Below are 8,232 nucleotides of genomic sequence, written 5' to 3' on the forward strand. Positions count from 1 at the left end.
TTATGAGATTCATACTGTTTGATTATAAGATGCAAAAGATTGAATCTCCCTGATTTGGGAGTATATGAGACTTTAATGTCTATTCTCTACTATGAATTCAATCATAATGGTGTATTTTCACTGGGTTCCTGAGATTTCCAATTTACTCTTTTATTTTTGGTCCAGGATTGTTCTATAATTTTGTCTCAAAAAGTTAAGTTTTGATTTTTTTGGTTCTGGGAAATAATTTATGTTAAACGAATTTATTAAAAACGAATGCATTATAATTTATCGTAAATTATGTTATTAAAAACTAATAAGGTATAGCATATATTTTATTTGGTTCCTGAAGTATAGAATAGATAGAATGTAGAAAAAAAATAGTGAATGTGATAGAAGCTTAGAAATTGATGGAGCATGCATTCTGAGCCACATAAATAACAAATAATTCTTTCATTGACACAGTGTTGTCAAACGCATGTATAATACCAAATACAAAGAGAATGATAAAAGTAATTAGAGGAAAAAGATTACCTGAAAACCAGCAGAATTCTCAACAGCAATAATAGAAGTGAGAAAATATTGGAATCTTATCTAAAATATTCAAGAAAAATTATCTCTTGAGTAATCCATAATCAGTTGATTATTATTCAGGAATGATTAAGAAATAAAACACCAAAATGTAAATATTTGTAATAAAGAATCTGCCTCTCTGTTTGCTGTTTGACCGCTGACATCCTTTCTCCCTGACCCAGGTCTGGACAGGTTGATAGAAAACCTATGCACAGGCGCCTACTCCTGTGACCCCACAGGACATTCAAAGCTCCCATACAGGAGATTTCCCTCCGTCCTCCTGCAACAACTGTGGGCATCCAACTGCTCCTTCTCCTCTGACCAAGCCGACCCGGACAGGCTGGCACCACAGAGCTCTGCCCGGGAGCCCCTTTGTGAAAAATTCTTGCAAAATAATTTTTAAAACACGTACTTCAGATTTTGCTTACCACAGTGAGAATATTTAAAGTGTGTTATAGTTCATAAGGAGGATAGAGATAACGATTATTCTGGGACCTTTCTAAGTAAAGTATTCATGCTAGACATTTGGGGACTGCCCTTAGAAGAACACAGACAGAACATCGAACTCCCACACTTATACAGGAAAATGAGAATGAAGGAAATGCAACCAATCTAATAGAAGTCAGAAATGGAGGAAAAAACAAAGGAGCAGCATGGTATACAGGAGCTCAAAACATAAAAAAGGAAAAGATCCAAGTACAACATGTAGTAAACACTGCTATTTGTTAACCCAATATCCATAATAAGAGAATCTGTATTTTTTCCCCCTAGGGGCAATACACCCATTATAAAATGCCCACTGTCAGACAATTTTTTATCTACTGGTGGTGATGGGTCCAGTGCTGAAACACTTAAGTGAGAAATAGAGCTTCTGGATATGTTCCTGTTTTATCGAAATGTATATAGTCCCCACTGGCATGCACTTTTTGTCTGTCCCCCAGTCCCATCCCCACCGCCATTTTCTGGTTGCCTAATGCAGAAGCAATGCCTTCAGATAAAGAAAGTGTTTTGCATCTGTGAAGATGAGAGTCACATATTACGAAGGGTGAATTGAGGGCCGCCCCGTGGCTTAGCGGTTGAGTGCACGCGCTCCGCTGCTGGCGGCCCGGGTTCGGATCCCGGGTGGGCACCGACGCACCGCTTCTCCGGCCTTGCTGGGGCCGCGTCCCACATGCAGCGGCTAGAAGGGTGTGCAGCTATGACATACAACTATCTACTGGGGCTTTGGGAGAAAAAAATAAAATAAAATTAAAAAAAATTAAAAAAAAAAAAGAAGGGTGAATGGAGAACACCAAGGGTCTTTCCCTTCAAGACTTACTCAAGCAGCTATACCAGCCCTGGAATGCTTATCTCTGATATTACGTAGGAAAAGCCAATGCCTCACTTGATTAAGTCACTCTAAACAATTTTCTGTTGTATGCAGTCAAATACAAGACAAACTGGTAAAATCAGTCATCTATATCAAGGAAAACATATTAAATACACTTTCTAAAAAACAGAGATAATAGAATATGATTAAAAACCAACCAGCCAACGAACGAACAAAACAAAACAAAATTCTATCTATATTCTGATTAAAAGAAACACACCAAAAGATTTAAGGAGTAAAAAAGTGCTGAAAATAAATATGTGAAAAATTTTACCCTACCAAGTGTTCTGGACATTTTCCACTTACTCGTTTAGATCCACTCGCTACTATTTTCCACTTGGCTCTGTGCCCTAGGAGGCTGACCTTTATGGACTTCATTATCAGCTTCTATTGTTTCTGGCTTCCTGTTAGGTTTGTCCAATGGGTTATATTAGGAGATAGGGAATGAGGTGCAGAAGGAAAGTGGTCAAAATATCTATTATCCATGGTACTCCACTGCTGAATTGCTCCATTTAGCTGTGTACCTTTAATGGAAGACTACCATTTCTATTGGGTGATTCCCTCACGAATGTCTCCATAGTCACTGTTTCTACTAGCTGAGCACTTCCCTTGTCTCCTCAGGTCTAGATGGACACTGGTCCCGTGACAAGTACAAGTAAACTGCAGGAGCAGGTGGCTCAGACTCTCCACGGTACCTGCTTCCAATTCTTCATCTGCTTTCCCTCAATTCCCCATTCTAGCTAATGGGGAATTCTAGTTAATGAAGGAGGAAAACACCTGGGTCTGATTGAGGGATAATTCACATCATGTGCTGACACTGACCACAAATGGATGGTCACTAATTAGATCCTTACCCACGGTGACCCCAAAAGATACAGAAAAAGGAAATCATACCAATGGACAGGACTTATTAACTTTGATAGGAAGGAGAGATGGCTTGACACTTGGGCACATATTGACATATAGGTAGTGATTAACAGGTTGGAAAGCAAAAGATTGTAAAATTGGTGACAAGAAGGATTAAGAGAGAGATGTATGGGTGGACCTCTTGGAACTAGCACAGAGTATGAAGATATTTGCCTTTTATATCATTGCTCATGAGAAGACATCCACACTACAGGAAGCTCCCAAATATCAGGTGGACAAGATCACCCAGACACTCCAATGCTTTCTCAAAAGACCCGTGTAAAAAATGGCCCTTTGCACTACATTTACACAATAGGCATATCTTGTTCTATGTATGGACTTGATATTACGTATTTTCCGTCCCGGAGCTGCCATCTCCTTGGAAGTCTTGACTGGGAGAGATTCGTTCTAAGTTCATTCATGTGGTTGATGACTGGGTTGGTTTTTACTTGGTCAGTTGGCTGGAAGACTCCCTCAGTTCTTTGACTCATGGATCTTTTGATAGCACATCTTACAATGTGGAAACTAACTTCATCAGAGAGAACAAGCAAGAGAGCAAGATGGAGTGAGCAACACTGAAGCCACAGTCTTTTTGCAATCCTAATCTTGAAAGGGACATCCTATTGATACCAGCTGAAGACAAGGTGGACATAAGGGAAGTCATATTGTAGAAAAGAAAAACCCTATTGCAACTTTGTATGACCTCTGACTAACTAACGCAGCTGGCTATGCACCCTCCAGGAGATCTAACTGCTCTGTAGATTTTACCACCTCTGCTTGTGCATGTACCTCCCAGCGGCAATAAGATGATAACTTTGTTCTTTTGAGTTCCTTAGGAATGTGATGACCCCTGAACAGAGAGTCTATGCTGATAGCCATCATCAATGAAAACTGAAAGATCTGGTGTGGCACTCCCAGTCTGTAACACCAGAAGGTCAACATTCCTAACCCCCTCCCCTATAACCCACCGGCCTACATAATCACTGTAAGATTTTGTGCCCCCTCAAGATGGTTCTTTCAGATGTTAGTCGGCCATCTTCCCCCTTGCTAGCAAGCTGTAATAAACTGCCATTTCTTTTCCACCATCTTGCCTCTAGACGATTGGCTTTTGTCTCATGGCGAGGAGATCCTGCCCTTTGTGCAGTAACACTATCACTTTGCCATAGTTCGTTCATTAAAATTGAGTCATGAGGTCTAATCTACACTCAAGGCAAGGGGAATACAAAGAGGTGTGCCTATCAGTAGTTGGGGCTCACTGGGTGCCATCTTTGAAATTGCCTAAGTTAATGATATACAATGTATTGTGTAATTTTATTTCTCTGATTTTTTACCACAAATTCTGGACTTTCACCTTATGTAGAACATATAGCTTCCCCCTATCACCCTTTCCACACATAGAGTTTAACTGGATCAAAAGTTTTATAAGGGGTGATTGGTCAGTTGTCAGAGACACATTCATTCATAAAATATCTGTTTATTACACTTAACATATTAAACTAAGAAGAAAAATTTGTACTTTACAAAAATTGCTTCATAAATGTTAAAGTAATATTTTAAAATATAACAATTTAAACCTTAAATTTTCTGTGGGTATTTTACCTAGAGAATATAGAATGTAATAAGAAAGTAAAATATTCAGAAGTTTCTGGGGAGTTAGTAGTAAATGACCTAAGTAAATGAACTAAGAAAAATATTAGTAAATGAACTAAGAAAAATAGTTCATTAGTTTCCAATAGTTACTTAGCTCATTAGTAAATGAACTAAGAAAAATAATAGTCAATATTGACTGAGTGTGAACCAAGTGCAAGTCAGTGCTTTAGATACACTAGTTGCATTAACTCTCTTAATCCTTACAACTACCCCAGGGAGTAGTTACCATCATTCAGATTTTAGAATAAGGACATCTGAAGCTGAGAAGGATTAAGTCAGTTTCTATAGCCAGAAAATAGAAAAGCTAGAATTTGAACCCCCATATTTGGAGAACAAGAGCTTGAAACTAAACTTGGAAACCATTCAATGTGGCTGTCACTTAACTACCTTCTCTCTCTCCCACACCCCGTCAATGAAAACTTTGATTGTCCTTCATTAATTATTTTTTTGTGTCCCAATTACAGACCTTAATTTTATCTCTGTCAAACTCCAGTTTGCTAGACGAACTCTACTGGTCCATCTTTTCAGGTGCTAATGATCTAGAGTCAGTCATTCAACATAGTCACCATTGTGGCCTCCTTCTCACCAGGAGGCAACACTGAGCACAAACCTAGGACTGTTCAGAAGCTTCCCTAGTACATATTTTCTATGACACTGACTGTGTTAGTCTGCACGGCTGCCATAATCAAGTACCACAGACTGGGTAACGTAAACCACAGACATTTATTTTCTCACAATTTAGCAGCTAGAATCCTAGATCCAGGTCTCAGCAGGGTTGGCTTCTTCTGAGGCCTCACCCTCTGACTCGGGGAGGTCTGACTTCTCCCTTTATCTTTACATGGTCTTCCCTCTGTGCTTGAGTGCCTGTGTCCTAATCTCCTCTTTTTGTGAGGACACCAGTCATAGTGTATTAGGTACCATCCTAATGACCTTACTTCACTTTAACCATCTCTTTAAAGACCCTGTCTCCAAATACAGTCCCATTCTGAGCTACTGAGAGTTAGGACTTTCAATGGATACTCTATGACTTCATATGGGTTTAAGGGGACACAATTCAATCCATAATACTGACTCAACAGAAGGAAAACGTTAGCATAAAATGTAAACAGGAAGAAAATATAATTTTAAAGCTGTTTAGGCTTTATTTTTTATTTTTTTTAAGGCACGTTGATTGAACAACGGTAAATTTCACTTGATACTAATGAAGATTCACTCAAATAATTCTGCAAAATAATGATGAATTACACGTTGAATAGAGCACTGTAATATTCTCTTAAATTCCAATTCATTATATAATTTGTTATGAGAAACAAAAAGGTAGGTTAAGAACTGCAGAAAATAGTGCATACTGATGATTTTTTAGTTTGTTGCTTCTGGAATTGATAGAATGTTGGTAAGAATTTAGCACCATGTTTTAAATTAAAAACAAAACACTGTCAAGTGGGAAAAATAGAGTTCTATTGCTGTATGACAAAATGCTGTAGTCATAATCAATAGCATATTACTGTAGCCATAAAGAAATCATTCAAATAACCTTAACATCAGGTATTATACGATGAATATTAATAGCATAGTCCTTTCTCAGGTTATTTATAAATATAAGGTTCCAACAGTGATTAACACAAAAAGTCTTCAATATGTTGTCTACACTACATCACCCTTGGTTCAGTGAAAGAGTGTGGAATTGCCAGTATTCCAAAAATCGGGTAGATTTTAAGTTTGCTTAGATAATTAATATTTATTACCCATTTGGTCAAAAAAGTTTTTTACTTCTTTTCCTCATTTTTCTCACTATTTTATGCACATAGCTTTTACCTATTTCCTATTTTGTGCTTAGTAAAAAGGGCCCTATTTCATAATGAAGAGTTGAAGAGTGGTGCAAAAGGCTAAATTGTGTAAGGATGATAGAGTTACAGCCTAGTAATAATTCCTGAATGCCTTGTACAGACCTTACATTCTTACTGAAATCCACATTAACCACTACAACTAATTTAAGACATTGAAATGGTCAATGTTGAAAAATATTTACTCAAAGGCAAACATACACACATACAGATATATACACATAGACTCACACAAGCATAGAAATTTATCTTTAAAGAAATATATCCTGCTTGTGCAACTGACTTCATTTCTTTTTGTTTTTTATTTTGAGATAATTGTCAATTCATATACAGTGCTAAAAATAATACAGGTCTCATATATTCTTCACCAAGTTCCCCAAAATGGTAACATCTTGCATACCCGTAATAGCATAATACCAGAACCAGGAAATTGACATTGATGCGATCTACCAATATGGTGAGATTTGACCATTTTTACTTGCACTCTGTGTGTGTGTGTATGTGTGTGTGTGTGTGCATGTGCACGTGGGTCCAGTAAATACCACACATACAGATCTGTGTGACCACCACACAGTACACTGAACAGGGAAGATAACTGACAGTTCCATCACAAAGACTCCGTGTGCTTCCCACTGATAGACCCACTACCTCTTCCTCTTCGTTACCCCAGGCATCACTAACTGATTTTTCTTCTCTTTAATTTTGCCATTGTAAGAATGTTATGTAGATGGAATCACACATTATTGAACTTTTTGAGATTGGCTGGTTTTTTTTTTTGGTAAGGAAGATTAGCCCTGAGCTAACATCTGTTGCCAATCCTTCTCTTTTTGCTGAGGAAGATTGGCCCTAGGCTAACATCAGTGCCCACCTTCCTCTACTTTATGTGTGGGACACCACCATAGCACGGCTTGATAAGCAGTGCGTAGGTCCACACTTGGGATCCAAACCTGCGAACCCCAGGCCACTGAAGCAGAGCACGCAAACTTAACCAGTACGCCACCAGGCCAGCCCAGAGATTGGCATTTTTCATTGGTAATATCCCCTTGAGATGCACACAACATGTTGCATGTGTCAGTATTTTGTTTTTTTATTGCTGCATAGTATCCATGGCACTGACATACCATATTTATTTAACCATTCATTTGCTGATGGACATTTGAGTTGTTTCCTGTTTTTGACTATCACAAATAAAGCTGCTATGAGCATTCATGTATGGTTTTTACTTCTCTTGGATACATACCCAGAAGTCCAATGTACACATATTCCACAGACAATCATTCTTCCCTTTGATGATAGATATTTGTGTTGTTGACAGTTTATTGCTATTGCGAACATTTTTTTCTATGAATACTTTTGAAATAGTTTTTCTAGTCAACTGTCTCACAATTTTTATGTATCATCAGTAATTGGGAAATAGTGATAAAATCCCTCTCTATTATTACAGATTTGTCAATACCTCCCTGTGGGTCTGTTATTATGCAAATTATGTATTTTAAGGCCTTTGTGTTCATTGGGTGCAAGTTGCAAATCATGTTTTCTTGATTAGCTGATTCTTTAGTCCCTATGTAGTGGCCATGTTTATCCTTGATAATGCTTTCTTTTTCTTTAAGGTTTATTTTTTTCTGATATCAATGTGGCTATACAACTTTATTTAGTTGCCACAGGCCTGGTTTATTGCATTCCACATTTTCTGCTTTGTAATGGGGTTATGTCATATTTTTAAAAAGCTAATTTGCCAATCTATAATTTTTTGATGAATAGTTAATGTCTGTTCAGATCTTCTGACGATTTTTTCATCGAGTTGTTCATTTTTCTGTTGTTGAGTTATGTGAGCTCTTTATATATTTTGGAAATTAATCCCTTGTCAGATATATGATTTGCAAATATTTTCTCCCAGTTGGTGGGTTGTCT

This window comes from Diceros bicornis, chromosome 33, assembly GCF_020826845.1.
Source record: "Diceros bicornis minor isolate mBicDic1 chromosome 33, mDicBic1.mat.cur, whole genome shotgun sequence".
Classification (NCBI taxonomy): Eukaryota; Metazoa; Chordata; class Mammalia; order Perissodactyla; family Rhinocerotidae; genus Diceros; species Diceros bicornis.